We start from the raw sequence: 16,477 nt of genomic DNA, 5'->3' as shown, positions 1-16,477 counted from the left end.
GGACAGCTATTTTCAGGTCTCTCCAGAGATGCTTAATTGGTTTTAGGTCAGGCTCTGGCTGGGCCACTCAAGACTGGTCACAGAGTTGTTCTGAAACCACTCCTTTGTTATTTTATCTGTGTGCTTAGGGTCATTGTCTTATTGGAAGGTGAATCTTCAGCCAAGTCTGAGGCCCAGAGCACTCTTGAAGAGGTTTTCATCCAGGATATCTCTGTACTTGGCCACATTTATGCTTCCTTCAATTGCAACCAGTCGTCCTGCCCCTGCAGCTGAAAAACACCCCAAAACATGATGCTGCCACCACCATGTTTCACTGTTGGGATTGTATTGGGCAGGTGATGAGCAGTGACTGGTTTTCTCCACACATACCGCTTAGAATTATCACCAAAAAGTTCTATCTTCGTCTCATCAGACCAGAGAATCTTTTTTCTCATAGTCAGGGAGTCCTTCATGTGTTTTGTAGCAAACTCTATGCGGGCTTTCATATGTCTTGCACTGAGGAGAAGCTTCCGTCGGGCCATCCTGCCATAAAGGCCTGACTGGTGGAGTGCTGCAGTGATAGTTGACTTTGTGGAACTTTCTCCCATCTCCCTACTGCATCTGTGGAGCTCAGCCACAGTGATCTTGGGGTTCTTCTTTACCTCTCTCACCAAGGCTCTTTTCCCACAATTGCTCAGTTTGGCTGGACAGCCAGGTTTCGGAAGACTTGTGGTGGTCCCAATCGTCTTCCATTTAAGGATTATGGAGGCCACTGTGCTTTTGGGAACCTTGAGTACTGCAGAAATTCTTTTGTAACCTTGACCAGATCTGTGCCTTGCCACAATTCTGTCTCTGAGCTCTTTGTCCAGTTCATTTGACTTAATGATTTTCATTTGGTCTGACATGTACAGTGAGCTGTGAGGTCTTATATAGACAGGTGTGTGCCTTTACAAATCAAGTCCTATCAGTTTAAATAAACACAGCTGGACTCCAATGAAGGAGTAGAACCATCTCAAGGAGGATCACAATAACAACATGTGACTTAAATATGAGTGTCTGAGCAAAGGGTCTGTATACTTATGACCATGTGATATTTCAGCTTTTCTTTTTTAATGAATTTGCATTTCTATTTTTTCTCCAGTCAAGATGGAGTACAGTGTACATTAATGCGATAAAAATGAACTTTTTTGAATTTACCAAATGACTGCAATGAAACAAATAGTGAAAAATTTAAAGGAGTCTGAATACTTTCTGTACCCACTGTATGTAGTCCGCAAACAATTCTACGATAATTTGTTCTCCGTGAGTAACATATTGCTTCGTCTCTCCGAGTCTTTCAGTGTGGCTAAGCAGTACTGTACAGCCACATATGAAGTATTGCCACATTCAGCAGAAATTGTGTGACAAATTTTTGTGACATTTTTATCCATTTCCCCACGTGAAAATGTAAAATCTGGACCTAAAACTAAATTTTACCAGTAAAAATTATGCTTTTTTCACTGCCCAATTGTATAAAATTATGTGATACACCTGTCTTGTCGATATGTTCACTGCATCCTTATATGAATTTATTGAGAGATGCAGTTTGTAAAACAGGGTTACTTATGGGGGGTGCTCTGCTGTTCTGGCACCTCAGGGGCTCTGCTATTGTGACGTTGCACCCTCACACTATTCCAGCAAAATTTAAACTCCAACACTGTGCTTCTTCCCTTTTGAGCTTTGCACTGTGCCTTAAAAGTTGTTTTTGACTACATATGGGGTATTGGCATACTCAGGAGAACTTGCATAACAGATTGTATGACCATTTTCTCCTATTATCCCTTTTGAAAATGTAAAACTTGGGACCAAAGCAACATTTTAGTGAAAAAATGGTAATTTTTCCAAGACTCAGTCCAATGCTTTACAATTCTGTGAATGGCCTGAGGGTTGAAAATGCTCACTACACCCCTATATGAATTCCTCAAGAAGTGTAGTTTCCAAAATATCGTCACTTGCGGGGGTTTCTGCTCTTTTGTCATGTCAAGGTCTTCATATCTTGCATGGCATCCATAACTTAATCCAGACAAAATTGCGCTACCAATCTCATAGAATCATAGAATGGTAGAGTTGGAAGGGACCTCCTGGGTCATCTGGTCCAACTCCCTGCTCAAAGCAGGATTCACTAAATCATCCCAGATAGATGTCTGTCCAGCCTCTGTTTGAAGACTTCCATGGAAGGATAACTCACCACCTTTCGTGGCAGCCTGTTCCACTCATTGATCACCCTAAGTGTCAAAAAGTTTTTTCTAATATCTAATCTGCCTCCTCCCATTCTGTTTCATCCCATTGCTTCAAGTATTTCCTTGTGCAAATGAGAATAAAGATGATCCTTCTACAATGTGATAGCCCTTGAGATAGTTGTAGACAGCTATTAAGTCTCCTCTCAGTCTTCTTTTTTGCAAGCTAAACTTTCCCAAATCCTGTAACCGTTCCTCATAGGACATGGTTTGCAGACCGGTCAGCATTCTGGTCGCTCTTCTCTGAACTTGCTCCAGTTTGTTGATGTCTTTTTTAAAGTGTGGTGCCCAAAACTGGACACAGAATTCCAGATGAGGTCTGACCAAAGAGGAGTAGAGGGCAATAATGACTTCACGTGATCTAGACTGTATGCTTCTGTTAATGCATCCCAGAATTGCATTTGCCTTTTTTGCTGCTGCATCACACTGTTGACTCATGTTCAGTCTGTGATCTATTAGTATACCCAAGTCTTTTTCACAGGTGCTGCTTAGCGCTATTCCTCCCATTCTGTATATCCTTTTTTTTATTTTTATTGCCCAGATGTTTTACTTTGCATTTTTCCCTGTTAAAAACCATTCTGTTAGTTGCTGCCCACTGCTCCAGTTTATTTATATCTTTTGAATCCTCTCTCTCTTCTCTAGTATTAGCTATCCCTCTTAACTTTGTGTCATCAGCAAATTTAATCAGTGTGCCCTCAATCCCTTCATCTAAATCAATGATAAAGATGTTAAACAATACAGGGCCCACAACAGAACCCTGTGGTACCCCACTTGAGACATTCTTCCAACTGGATGTGCAGCCATTTATCACGACTCTTTGGGTCCGATCACTTAGCCAGTTATGAATCCACCTAACAGTTGCCTTATCCATTCCATACTTAGTCATTTTTTCAATAAGGATGGTGTGAGATACTTTGTCAAATGCTTTGCTGAAGTCAAGATATACTATATCTACAGCATTTCCCTGATCCTCCCAGTCAAAGATGCTGTCATAGAAGGGAATTAAGTTAGTCTGACATGACTTATTAGTTACAAACCCATACTGACTCTGGTTAGTCACTTCATTCTTATCCTGGTACGTACATACATGTTGTTTAATAAATTGTTCAGAAATGGTATAGAAGTCAGACACACCGGCCTTTAGTTCCCTTGGTCCACCTTCTTCCCCTTTTTGAAGATAGAAACAACATTTGCCTTTCTCCAGTCTACTGGGACTTCTCCTGTTCTCCAAGAATTTTCAAAGATTATGGAGAGTGGTTCAATTGGTGCTCCTTCCCTACTGAGCCCAAACATAGTTTTCCACCACATGTGGGGTATCGGCATACTCAGGAGAAATTGCACAACCGATTTCTGGTCCCATTTTCTCATGTTACCCTTGTGAAAATGAAAAATTTGAGGCTAATGCAACATTTTTGCAAGTAAAATGTATTTATTCATTTTCACGTCTCAAAGTTATAAAATTCTGTGAAGCACTGTGGGTTCAAGGTGCTCACCACACCTTGAGGGGCTTAGTTTCCAAAAATGGGGTCACTTTTTGGGGGTTTCCACTGTTTAGGCATATCAGGGGCCCTGCAAACACTATTTATTCCAGGCAATTTTGAGCACCAAAAGTTGAATGGTGCTACTTCCTTGCCATGCGCCTAAACAGTAGTTTTTCACCACATATGAAAAGAAACTGCACAATAAATTGTACAGTCCATTTTCTCCTGTTACTCTTTTGAAAATGGAAAATTTGAGGTTAAAGCAATATGTTTGTAGGAAAAAGTAAAATTTTTATTTTTTCCTTCCAAATTGCTTTAATTCCAGTGAAGCCTCTAAAGGGTTAATAAACTTCTTTAATGTGGTTTTGAGCACTTTGAGGGGTATCGTTTTTAAAATTGTGTCACTTTTGTGTATTTTCTGTCACATCGGCACATCAAAGCCACTTCAAATGGGATGGAATCCCTAAAAAAACTGTTTTTTTAATTTTTTGTGGAAAAATTAGAAATTGCTGATAAACTTTTAAGACTTCTAACTTTTGAACAAAAAAAATAATGTTTCAAAAATGATGCTTGCTGATGTGAAACAGACCTGTGGTAAATGTTATTTTTTTGTGTAATATAACAATCTGGTTAAAGAGCATAAAAATTTGACGTTTGACAATTGCTAAATTTTCACATTTGTTGTAAAAATTTTTATATTTTCATAAATAAACACAAATCATATAAACCAAAATTTACCACTATCATCAAGTACAATGTGTTACAAAAAATAATCTCAGAATCAGAGGGATCCATTGAAGTGTTTCACAGTTATTTCCTCATAAAGTGACACTGGTCAGAAGAAAAAAAAATTGCCTGGTCAGGAAGGTGAGAACAGGCTAGTGGGTGAAGGGGATAAAAGCACATGAATGATTGTATGATTAAAAACCTGAAAATGTGCCTAGTCAGGAACGAGGTAAAATGGCCTGATCTTGAACTGGTTAAACTGTATCTCTTTCAAATGCCTCATGCACAAAACAAAGTGTAGTGCAATGGTGTCCTTACTGTGCAGTGAAGAGGCAGTGACCCAGGAGAGTTCACAGTAAACGTACGTTTAATGTCCAAAGCTTACAAGCAAAACAAATAGTATTCTCCGGATCGCACCCGGGAAACAAGACAGTCCATAAATGCGTCCGGTTGCCGAGGGTGACTGTGTAACAAGGTGGCATGGGATGGTAGTCATGACCGAGTCTCTTAAAGCAACAGTCTATAAGCACCCTAGCACCTTGCACATGAAAAAAGACAGGTGTGGTCCCAATCCTACTGCACAGTTAGTTACCTTCTTTCCACGCTCACTGCAGCCACTGTTGTTAAAGAGCCACAACAGTCTTTCTGATGACAGTCCCAGGGTCCGTCTGCATTGCCCGGCAGACTAAGGCTGAGGTATGCGGCAGCTTTGCCCAGTCATCCAGGGAACCTTCTGCTCCTGGCTGTAGGAGCCTCCTGCCATGGGCAACCCTGCCTGGGCACTGACTATGGAACAGGGACTTCCTGTTCCTTTGAGGTTGCTGATCCAGCCCCCTTAGTTAACCTCTTACTAGCCCTAATCTAACATCATATATTACAATGCACAATAATAAAACATTAAGACAATACAAACACAGCGCATGAACAACAGTAATACATAGTTGTAGGGATTCGCTCTGGTAGGTAATGGCAGGGCTACAGTAACTAGGCAACACAGGCGTAAAGTCCAATTTCAGTGGATTAATGTCACGTTGCAAACAGCCGGTTAACAGAAAGTAAGGTAAAACATAAATATACTCCAGCTTGGAGAACCACTGGTCCCAGACTCACCCCTTGCACGGGACGGGCTAAATAAGCAGCTGCCAGGTCCGTGGCATCCGCCAGGTGCCATTCCCAGGGTTGTTGAGAGTCTTGCTGCTATAGTCCTGCAGCACGGGGATCCTGTATACAAGTTCAGGCTAAGTCCAGCCGAGTTCCTGCAACTTCCAGACACAAACTCACCATGTGCCAAACACTAACCTCCATTACCTAGCCCATAACCCCTCCCATAAGTGAGGTAGACATCACATGGGCTGGTCACGTGACCATGACATCATCGCAGGTCCTGTCTTTAGGGAAAAACCCGGCCAAACATTAATCTGATGGGAGAAATGTATCTCCCATCCAGTAAAACACCCTTTACTGTACCACATAGAATAGACACATAATCTGCCATGGCAGTACAAAGTGACTGGAAAAGGAGAGTAAATTAAAATAATTTTTATTGAATACAAAAGGTGTTAAAATGGGGTTAAAAAGACAGGGAAAAGATGAAAATGGAATCTCTAAAAAATCAAGGAAGGGCACAGTAAATCATGGAAAATAATTACATCTGCAAACTAAACCAAAAGTGTTTGAAAAAATATGTAGCCTGCTAAAGGGGGACTAGATAGTGTAATCAAACGTCACTATATGTGCTAGCAAAGTGACATGCAATGCAATATAAAGTGAGAGTAATTAAAATGTCAGAAAACAGCCCTTATTGCGGCTTATTCAGAAAACACAATATGCAGCAACACAGCGTTGGTCACAGTACTACTCCTCCAGCCGCACCTTACCAAAGCATTTAACAACATTTATACCAGGTAAAAATTCTTCTTCAAAAGATTTTAAAAAAGGAACTCCTGCTCCCTAATTCCTTTTTGTTGTGTTGCTGCATATTGGTCTCCACTGGCTGCTTGTCCGGCCGCTGGAATGGGTGTCATTCTTCCAGCTCCTTCAACCATCAGGCCTCGAAATGAAGGCCCATCTCCGCCCGGCCACAGATCGCCTCCAATCCTGGTTGCCAATGCCATCGTGGAAAGACATACCGTACTTGGTGTCTGCATGGTATCAGGTAATGGCGTCTCTCCTTCTGGGTTCCACCCAATCATTGGTGGGGTCACTTTCTGCTGCTCCACCCTTTTCTTCTGATCAGACTGGGAAGGTGGCAGCTTCTTCTTTGCCTGCACCCATTTCGGGTGGGCATTTTTCACAGTGGGGTGCGGCCTTCTTCCTTTTGGCACCAAATCTCTTACATGACGCCCACAAAAGGCATCACCTTCTTTCATTTTCGCACCACTGACCTCTGTATCCTTGTCAGTGTTCAGCGCCATCTTAAAGTCACTGTCAGACTCCATCTTTAACTCTTTCACGGAGGTCAACAATATTCACAAATCTCAGAAATCTCTTCCATCAGTCTTGGGGTTGCAGGGCTGCTGGGCTTGATCCTGCCGACTACGCCAAATGTAACAAGGTGGCACAGGGTGGTAGTCATGACCGAGTCTCTTAAAGCAACAGTCCATAAGCACCCCGGCCCCTTGCACATGATAAAGGCAGGTGCGATCCCAGTCCTACAGCACAGCCAGTTACCTTCTTTCCACGCTCACTGCAGCCACTGAGGATGAGGATCCAGGAAAAACACGCCAGGCCCAGTTCTGCCCCAATAGGGAAAACTTTACTGTACATGAAATAATGCTTCCTGCTCTGTCACTGCAGCTACTTGAGACCAGTCAATATCAGTGGCTCCCTCATGAAATGGAGAGGGACAACAGTCTTTCTGATGACGGTCCCACGGTCCCAGGGTCCTTCTGCACTGCCCAGCAGACTAAGACAGAGGTCTGCGGTGGCTTTGCCCCATCGTCAGGGGCACCTTCTGCTCCTGGCTGTAGGAGCCTCCTGCCCGGCCACTGACTGGGGAACAAAGGACTTGTTCCTTTGAGGCTGCTGATTCAGCCCCCTTAGTTAACCTCTTACTAGCCCTAATCTAACATCATGTTATATATTACAATGCACAATAGTAAAACATTAAGACAATACATTCACAGCACATGAACAACAGTAATACATTGTAGTTGATAACCAAACCATCAGGGCATCAGATGAGGCACTCATGCCCAGTATACAGGAGAGAGGGAGCACTGAGGGTCTCCGTCACCTCCTTACAATTGCACTACCATATTACGCTCGGGGTGCCAAGAGTTTGCTCTGCTTGGTTCTGTGCGAACATTAGATAGGGCAGTGATGTGTCCCAATCCCTCCCATCCTTGGCAAACATCTTTTTTAGCATTGTTTTGTTAAATCTCTACACCAACCTGTCGGTTTGTGGGTGGTACACCGACGCACGTAGCTGTTTAATCTGGAGCAACTTACATAGCTCGGTGATCACCTTGGACATAAAAGGAGTTCCCTGATCTGTAAGGATCTCTTTCGTAGCCCAAGGTGACTGTTAGGCGTCGGATTCCTGTAGCTACACAACAGGAGTCCAGAGCCTCACATACTGCTTTGCAGCCAGTCATTCCAGAGGCTAAGTCCTGCTGCCGCTCCACTGAGCATGCTCATGAGACGATCTCCCATTGGAGCTCGGGAGTCACGTGCTCAGGTCCTTCCCCTGATCTGATTGGTCCATCTCAGAGATCTGGAAGGTCCCGGCAGCGCACGGCTATAAAAGGACCGCATAGCCGTTCGGCCATGCGCTAGTATAGACATTACTTGCTAGATGTGTGAATGGTGACGGATGTATGATTCTGGTGACTGACTCATTTGAAACCCCTTCCCTCTGATATTACACATGTGGATAGGGAATTAGTTCAGCAGTCAGTGCCAGTCAGTGGCAAGCTTTAGGCCACTGTGCACACCGCGCCTCTACATTAGCGTTCGATAGTGCCGTGAGGAGTAGCACAATCGTCTCGCGGCAGTGTCCTACGCCGTGCTGCAGTTGCAGCTCTCTTTGTCGCCTGCAGTAGCGACGCCGCACACACGGTAGGTCTAGATGAACGCAGTTCCTTCTGCCTTGGGTCCTGCACCTGTGACCAGATACCGTGTGTGCATACCGTGTGTTTATCTGAGACCTGTGATGCTAACAGGCTCAGCCTTTTTGTGTTTACCCCTACCGGCATCTCTGTGATTAAACAGTGATTGCTCTGCGCACCTGGGTGACGTTTAACCCCGTGCACATTATACCGCCATATAGCACGTCTGCCACTACTCAGCAGCAGTTATAACACCTTCTGCACAGTGGACCCCGAGCGGCGAACGCACTTTATTATTTATTTTATTTAGTGCGTTCCGCCGTTCCTAACATTATACTAGCACCAGGGTCTGGCTGGTAATGTCAGAACAGCAGCAATTACTAAAGTACATTTGGCAGCTGGAGGGCCGGTTGGCTACTCTTGAGAGTGATATCTCTGCTGCGAAGTCAACTGAGGCAGGTGTTCAGGCGATCGCAGAGGTGGTTTCTCGTGGGTCCACGTACTCCCCTGCGCCGACAGTTTCCCGCCTCCTGTTGCCCGATAAATTTTCTGGCGATAGCGCCTCCTGTAAGGGTTTCATGAGCCAGTGCTCTATCCAGCTGGAATTACGGGCTGCATGATTCCCTACGGAACGGGCTAAGGTGGGGTTTATTGTTCTGTCAGGCAGGGCGTTGGAGTGGGCCACACCGCTTTGGGAGCGTGGTGACCCAGAGGTTCGGACCGCTGCTCAGTTCTTAACAGCTATCAAGCAGGTCTTCTTGGGACCACGAGTCACGCACGACACCTCTCTTCAGCTATTGGCATTAACTCAGGGATCGCTCTCAGTCAGTCAGTATGCCGTACATTTTCGGACTCTGGCTTCCGAGCTGGAGTGGTCTGATAGAGCTCTCATCCCTGTGTTTTGGAGAGGTTTAGCAGAGCATGTTAAGGATGCTCTATCTACCAGAGAGGTTCCTGCAAGTCTGGAGGAGCTGATTGCCATCTCTACCCGCATTGATCTCCATTTTTCGGAGTGCAGGCTGGAGCATGCTCAATCCAGACGGAAGGTTACTCCGGCTCCAAACCTCTTTGAACCTCTGGAGTCACCCGAGCCAGAGTGTTCACTTCCAGAGCCATAGAGGTGTCTCGCGCCAGTATTGAGGCGCGTCCGGCACTAAGCTCCATTTGCGGTTGCCACTGTCAACACCCTCTTCCCCACGATAACAGGGCCCCGCAGTGGCCAACCTCTGTGCCGCCAGGCAAAATCTTTGTTCCCCCTCACCTTCGGCCGAAGGTTCTCGCGTGAGCACATGCGTCCAGGATGGGTGGCCACTGTGGCTACATGAAGACTGGCGAGGTCTTATTGGTGGCCGCATAAGGCTCGGGACACTAAAAAATATATTCGGGCATGCGCCTCTTGTGCTCGGAATGCCTCCCCTACACGGAGAGTGAAGATGCCTGCCGATACTCTGCGGCGTTCTACTCTAACTTCGGTTTCTGGCCTATGTGCTGCTCCCGTTGTCTCTCAGGTGTCCCTTCTCAAACCTGGAGATTTTGCCGCCTCTGATGCCCCCCACGTGTCCCGGTTTTCTGTGTCACCTGCCGGGACATCAGACTTGCCTTTGGACAAGTCTGAGACCTATGCCTCTGATGGGCACAGGGTGGTGAACTGGAGGGTTCAGGAGGGGGGCCCTAGGAGGGGGGGTAATGTTAGGCATCGGATTCCTGTAGCTACACAACAGGAGTCCAGAGCCTCACATACTGCTTTGCAGCAAGTCATTCCGGAGGCTAAGTCCCGCTGCCGCTCCACTGTGCATGCTCATGAGACGATCTCCCATTGGAGCTTGGGAGTCACATGCTCAGGTCCTTCCCCTGATCTGATTGGTCCATCGCAGAGATCTGGAAGGTCCCAGCAGCGCATGGCTATAAAAGGACCGCATAGCCGTTCGGCCATGCGCTAGTATAGACATTACTTGCTAGATGTGTGAATGGTGACGAATGTATGATTCTGGTGACTGACTCATTTGAAACCCCTTCCCTCTGATATTTCGCTTGTGGATAGGGAATTAGTTCAGCAGTCAGCGCCAGTCAGTGGCAAGCTTTAGGCCACTGTGCACACTGCGCCTCTACATTAGCGTCCGATTGTGCTACTCCTCACGGCACTATCGTCTCGCGGCAGTGTCCTATGCCGCGCTGCAGTTGCAGCTCTCTTTGGCGCCCGCAGTAGCAATGCCGCACAAACACAGTAGGTCTAGACGGACGCAGTTCCTTCTTCCTTGGGTCATGCACCTGTGACCTGATACCGTGTGTGCATATATCTGAGACCTGTGATGCTAACAGGCTCAGCCTTTTTGTGTTTACCCCTACCGGCATCTCTGTGATTAAACAGTGATTGCTCTGCGCACCTGGGTGACGTTTAACCCCGTGCACATTATACCGCCATATAGCACGCCTGCCACTGATCAGCAGCAGTTATAACACCTTCTGCACGGTGGACCCCGAGCGGGAACGCACTTTATTATTTATTTTATTTAGTGCGCTCCGCCATTCCTAACAGTGACAAAACGTGGCAAATAGCTCGCGGGCTATTAGCTTGGTTGAGGTGTGGCATAGAGGTATCGACTGTCGGTACTGTGTGGCGTAGTCCACTATGACCAAAATATGTTGATGGCAACGGGCAGATTTCACTATGGGACCTACCAAATCCATTTCTATCTGCTCAAATGGTACCTCTATGATGGGCACAGGTACCAATGTACTCCTGTAGCTCGTGGTGGGTGATGATAGTTGGCAATCCGGACATGTGTCACAGTACCTCTGGACCCCTGCCAAAAAAAAGCTGCAGAATGAGCTACTGCATCTTTTTGGCCCCCAAGTGCCCTCCTAGCATGTTGTGGGTGTGAGCCATGTCAAGCACCGCCCGACAGTAGGATTTGGGCACCACCAGCTGTTCCATCACCTCATCCCAGACTTTATCCACCCAGTATAACCACTCCTGGTGGATAACTGTGGCACCCCTGAGGGTTCAGTCGCCACAGAGGTACTGCACCTCCTCCTGAGGTGTGGTGCCCCACCATCCAGGTAAGGTGGAGACACCTGACCACACTCCAACACCTGCATCCCACACAACATAGTAGTGTAGCAAAGCATCTTTGGTGGCTCCCTGCTTGGAACACGAAGAGTGCTGGGAGGTGGGTGGAGCTTAGTTGCACAAGTGAGCGGGAGATTATTAGGACTAGGTCAGTCTGTGAGAGGAGATCCCCTAAGTGTGATGGATGGAAGGAGGTGCTTCAGCAGTCTCCTGTGACCTGGAGCTGCTGGCACGGGAAAGAGATATAGAAAGCCTGATTCCCCATAAGGAAGAAAGATTTGTATGGAACGTGAGGAGAAGAAGAGAACTAAGGACTAGGGTCAGAGCAGGGCCCTTCCTCAAGTTCTAAGCGCATGGCTTGGGTCCGGTCCCCGAGGTTGTATGGATACTAATGGTCCTGCAGCAGACACCGGAGGAATAGAAGTTGTCACCACTTTATTCCCACACAAGACTTGGGGGCACAACAGCAACGTGAGTGAGCCGGGACTTAGTAGCAAGGAGTCCCTGAAGCAGGCTACAGCTGTCTGCCGTACAAGTAGAGTTCAAAGGAACATCTTAAAGGAGGAACTTGGGTTTATCACACAACCACAAGTACTTCATGACAAGCGCTAGAAAGGAGACGTTCAGAGAAGGCATATGTTGGCGGAGTGTTGGAACGGAGTACTTCATCTTGCCTGGAGGTTGGCTGAGCCCCTGACCTGGAGGACACAGCACCGAGGCGGGCACCTGTATGCACAACAGACTGTGAGTAAAGCTTTGGAACTACATACCCTGGTGTCCTCCGCTTATTCCTGCGCCAACCCACTCAGCACTGCTACATCTCTGTGCTTAACACTGCACCATTACGCTCTCCTCACTAGCTCTTCATCTACACTGCCCTGGGACTACGGCCCTACCTGTGGAGGGCCACAACATCATTGCTGCACCACACCATCTGTCCCAGAGGATCTGTCTGCAGCATCGGCTTAACATCTTCATTGCCGAACACCACAGGTGGCGTCACGAATCATCCACTTATAAACTTTAATCAGCCACGCTTAACACCATCCCCTTTTACATGGACGTCCAGGGCCATGGACCGGGTCACCGCTACTGTGACACTTCCCTCTGAGATACCGGCCCGGTACCGAGTACCCCGCTGCCCTGGGAGGGCGATCCATAACCATGTGGGAATAAACTATCTCAGCACCTGGTTGCTGAACTACTCCATTAATTTCAATCACCCTTTCTCATGCCCAGGCCAGGGTGGGAACCTGGAGCTGAGCTGTCCTGAACTTAACAGGGGACATTTCTAGCTCCAGGATTGGTGGGGTCTCCTGGACCTCTCCTGCCAATACCTCTAGGGGAAGCCTATCGGGGTTACACTCTGTAACTATTTTGGTGACCCCTACAGCAGGCATCCCTGACTCAGGATCTTCGAGATCCGTGCCCGGAATAGCATTTACCTTGGGAGGGTTAACCCTGGTCTCCCACAGGGACCAGAACAATGGAAAGTCTCTTCCCAACACAGTCCCATACGGAAGAGTCTTTACCACTCCCAACACATGTCTTATTTCTCCACAGGGGGTGGAAAACGTAACCTCCGTGGTCGGGTACTTTCCGAATTCCCTGTGTATGCATACCACTCCCACTTTCCGTTCAATGGCTTTGTCCCCGGCAACAAGGGACCCATGAACCAGAGTCACTAAGCTCCCCGAGTCCAAAAGAGCACCTGTCTGGTACCTGTTCACGAGTGCCTTGCACAGTTGGGGTTCGGTATCGCCAGTGCCTCTAGTGGCAGTGCAGACTGGCTGGGCATACATAGACACACGGTGAGTATACCCACAGTCCATGGGTTCAGCTGTCAGGAGGCAGATGGCAGCCATATGTCTAGGGCCCTAGCACTGCCAACACTTGATGGCTGCGGTGTGACTGGACCTTGGGACCGATTTAGAGGACACAGGTCTGCTATCACTCTCCCTTCGGATACCTCCTCCATACAGGCTCAGTCTTGATTGGCCTCAGTAGAGGGTCATAGGCTTTTCCCAGGCTCCTGGGTTGGTGGGGCTTGATGTGACAGCCGAAGTGGAGCCATGTCCCGTATTAAAGTCCTGAGTGGCCGTGTACTGCTCAATTAGTTCCACCACCTTGTCCAGAGTGCCCGGGTCCCCTTTCCCAACCAAATGCTGTATTGCTGCTAGCAGAGCTCTCATCAGCTCGTCAAGCACCACCCTCTCCACCATCTGGGCCGGAGTCAAAGTCTCAGGTTGCAGTCACTTTTCCACAAGCTGTAGTAAGTCATAAACCTGAGACCAGGCCAGCTGACCCTCCACAGAAGTCCATGAAAACACCCATTGGGCTCTCACGTAGGTATTAACCCCCAGTTGGGCAAGGATCTCACCTTTTAGCTTGGCAAAGTCCTAGGCGACCCCCTGACTGAGGTCAAAGTAGGCCTTTTGCCTGTCACCCCTCTTGAACGGAGCCACCATTTCAGCCCACTGGGAAGTTGGCCGGTTCTCCCGCTCTGTCGTGCGCTCATAAATGGTGAGGAAAGCTTTCACGTCGTCTTCTGGACTCAGTTTCCTCAAAATGGAGCGGACTTTGTCTCGGGCCTCGCGACGTTCCGGGGGGTCGGTGTTGAAGGTGCCTCATGCAGGACTGCAATTTGCTGAAGCAACAGTTTATTGGTCTGCTGCTGTTATTGCTGCTTGAGGACCAGTTGCCTTAGGATTTCCTACATTTCGTCCGCAGGCCTGGATTACAGTGTGTCAGACCTAATGACAGACATTCAAAACCACATGTGTGAACATGGACGTGCAAAAATGTCCAGTACACCACCAAAGAACCAAACCAGCGAAAAGGTCCGTTATAGAATCATGTTTTATTAATATATTTTTTTTAAATAAATGAACCAATGTCATACATAATTATCTACAAGGTGCCTCACAATAATAGGAAAAAAGGACCACCAAGGCACTAAAAATACATTGAAATTTTAGAAAAAATATAAATTACATTATTATGGACACTTTCACGTTTTGACATATTTGATGTGTTTTTTTTTTTTAATAAGGCACTTATCACTGTTTGCACTTTAATATAATTCATGAACTATTAGGTGTTCATTATAATAAAACAATTCTTTTAGTATATATATATATATATACCGTATTTTCCGCTTTGTAAGACGCACTTTTTTTCCCCCAAAATTGAGGGGAAAAAGGGGGTGTGTCTTACAAAGAGGATATACATTTGCGCTGCCACTGAGGGTACTTGCCGCGGCACTCTGTGCCCTGATGCTGCCGCTGCGCTGTCCGCCACCGCCGCGCTCCTGTCCCCCGGTGGTTTCTTCCGCCCCACCGCCGCCGCGCTCTGTCCCGTTCAGCGTGGGGGGGTCTCTGTCGCTCCATGCCTGCTTTCTTCCTGGAAAATGGCCGCCGCGCATGCGCAGACGGACATCTCGGCACTGAAATCTCGGGAGATGAGATTTCAGCGCTGAAATCTCATCTCCCGAGATTTCAGTGCCGAGATGTCCGTCTGCGCATGCGCGGCGGCCATTTTCCAGGAAGAAAGCAGGCATGGAGCGACAGAGACCCCCCCACGCTGAACGGGACAGAGTGCGGCGGCGGCGGTGGGGCGGAAGAAACCACCGGGGGACAGGAGCGCGGCGGTGGCGGACAGCGCAGCGGCAGCATCAGGGCACAGAGTGCCGCGGCAAGTACCCTCAGAACGGGACAGAGCGCGGCGATGGCGGCAAACACCGGGGGGACAGAGCGCGGTGGTGGCGGTAAGAACCGGGGGAGAGCGCGGCGGTGGTGGCAAGCAGGCACCGGGGGACAGCGTGGCGGTGGTGGCAAGCACTGGGGGACAGAGTGCGGCGGTGGTGGCAAGCAGGCACCGGGGGACAGAGCGTGGCGGTGGTGGCAAGCATCAGGGGACAGAGGGCGACGGCAGTAACAGACACCGGCAGCGGCACGCTGCACATCAAAACACCCCCTCATCCCAGCAGCAATGTTCCACTCCGGCCTCCTCCATCACCACCCCTGGAAAGCAATAAGACGCATGGATTATAAGATGCACCACCATTTTATTAAAAATAAAGTTTTTTTCCTATTTTTCTCCTCAAAATTTGGGGTGCGTCTTATAATCCGGAGCGTCTTATAAAGCGAAAAATACGGTATAATGTGCAATCATAATATAATTACAGATTACTTACATGAAAATATCAATCTACATATATGCAGATATATATAAAGTGCAAATATATATAATTATATGTGCAAAATACATATAAAGTGCTGATACGTTCAAAATATACTATTAAACACATATACCGTATTTTTCTCATCTCCCGAGATTTCAGTGCCGAGATGTCCGTCTGCGCATGCGCGGCGGCCATTTTCCAGGAAGAAAGCAGGCATGGAGCGACAGAGACCCCCCCACGCTGAACGGGACAGAGCGCGGCGGCGGCGGTGGGGCGGATGAAACCACCGGGGGACAGGAGCGCGGCGGTGGCGGACAGCGCAGCGGCAGCATCAGGGCACAGAGTGCCGCGGCAAGTACCCTCAGTGGCAGCGCAAATGTATATCCTCTTTGTAAGACGCACCCCCTTTTTCCCCTCAATTTTGGGGGGAAAAAAGTGCGTCTTACAAAGCGGAAAATACGGTATATCTTTGTACTGCATACAATATTACCTCAACAATGTGAGCACTTATGGTAATTCTTTTGTATTTAGAATTGAGACATATAAGCCCTTTTAGTATAAATTTGCCCCTTTTTCCCTTCGTAACTTTCTTAGGGTAATATGTGACAAATATTTGTTATATATATGCGCGCTGCTTCATTGGCCTTGTTTCCCCTTTGTATTCTCTTTAGGGAATTGCATGGCAAGCAATTTTCTCGGATCAGCGCGCCGTT

The 16,477-nt window shown here is 47.5% G+C and overlaps 1 long non-coding RNA gene across 1 annotated transcript in view; it reads right to left on the bottom strand.

Annotated features, from left to right (window-relative positions):
• LOC141086048 (uncharacterized) overlaps nt 1–5,232 on the bottom strand; it is a 28,752-nt gene extending 23,520 nt beyond the window's left edge. The window contains exon 1 of the long non-coding RNA XR_012231484.1: nt 5,055–5,232. This is a non-coding gene — a long non-coding RNA (uncharacterized lncRNA). The remainder of the gene's footprint in view (nt 1–5,054) is intronic.
• Between the last annotated feature and the right edge of the window lie 11,245 nt (nt 5,233–16,477).

Source organism: Dendrobates tinctorius, unplaced genomic scaffold (assembly GCF_039654945.1).
Source record: "Dendrobates tinctorius isolate UK_male_01 unplaced genomic scaffold, ASM3965494v1 ptg000030l, whole genome shotgun sequence".
Classification (NCBI taxonomy): domain Eukaryota; kingdom Metazoa; phylum Chordata; class Amphibia; order Anura; family Dendrobatidae; genus Dendrobates; species Dendrobates tinctorius.
Note: the sequence above shows the minus strand (reverse complement) of the source record. Positions and strands in the feature narration are given on the sequence as shown.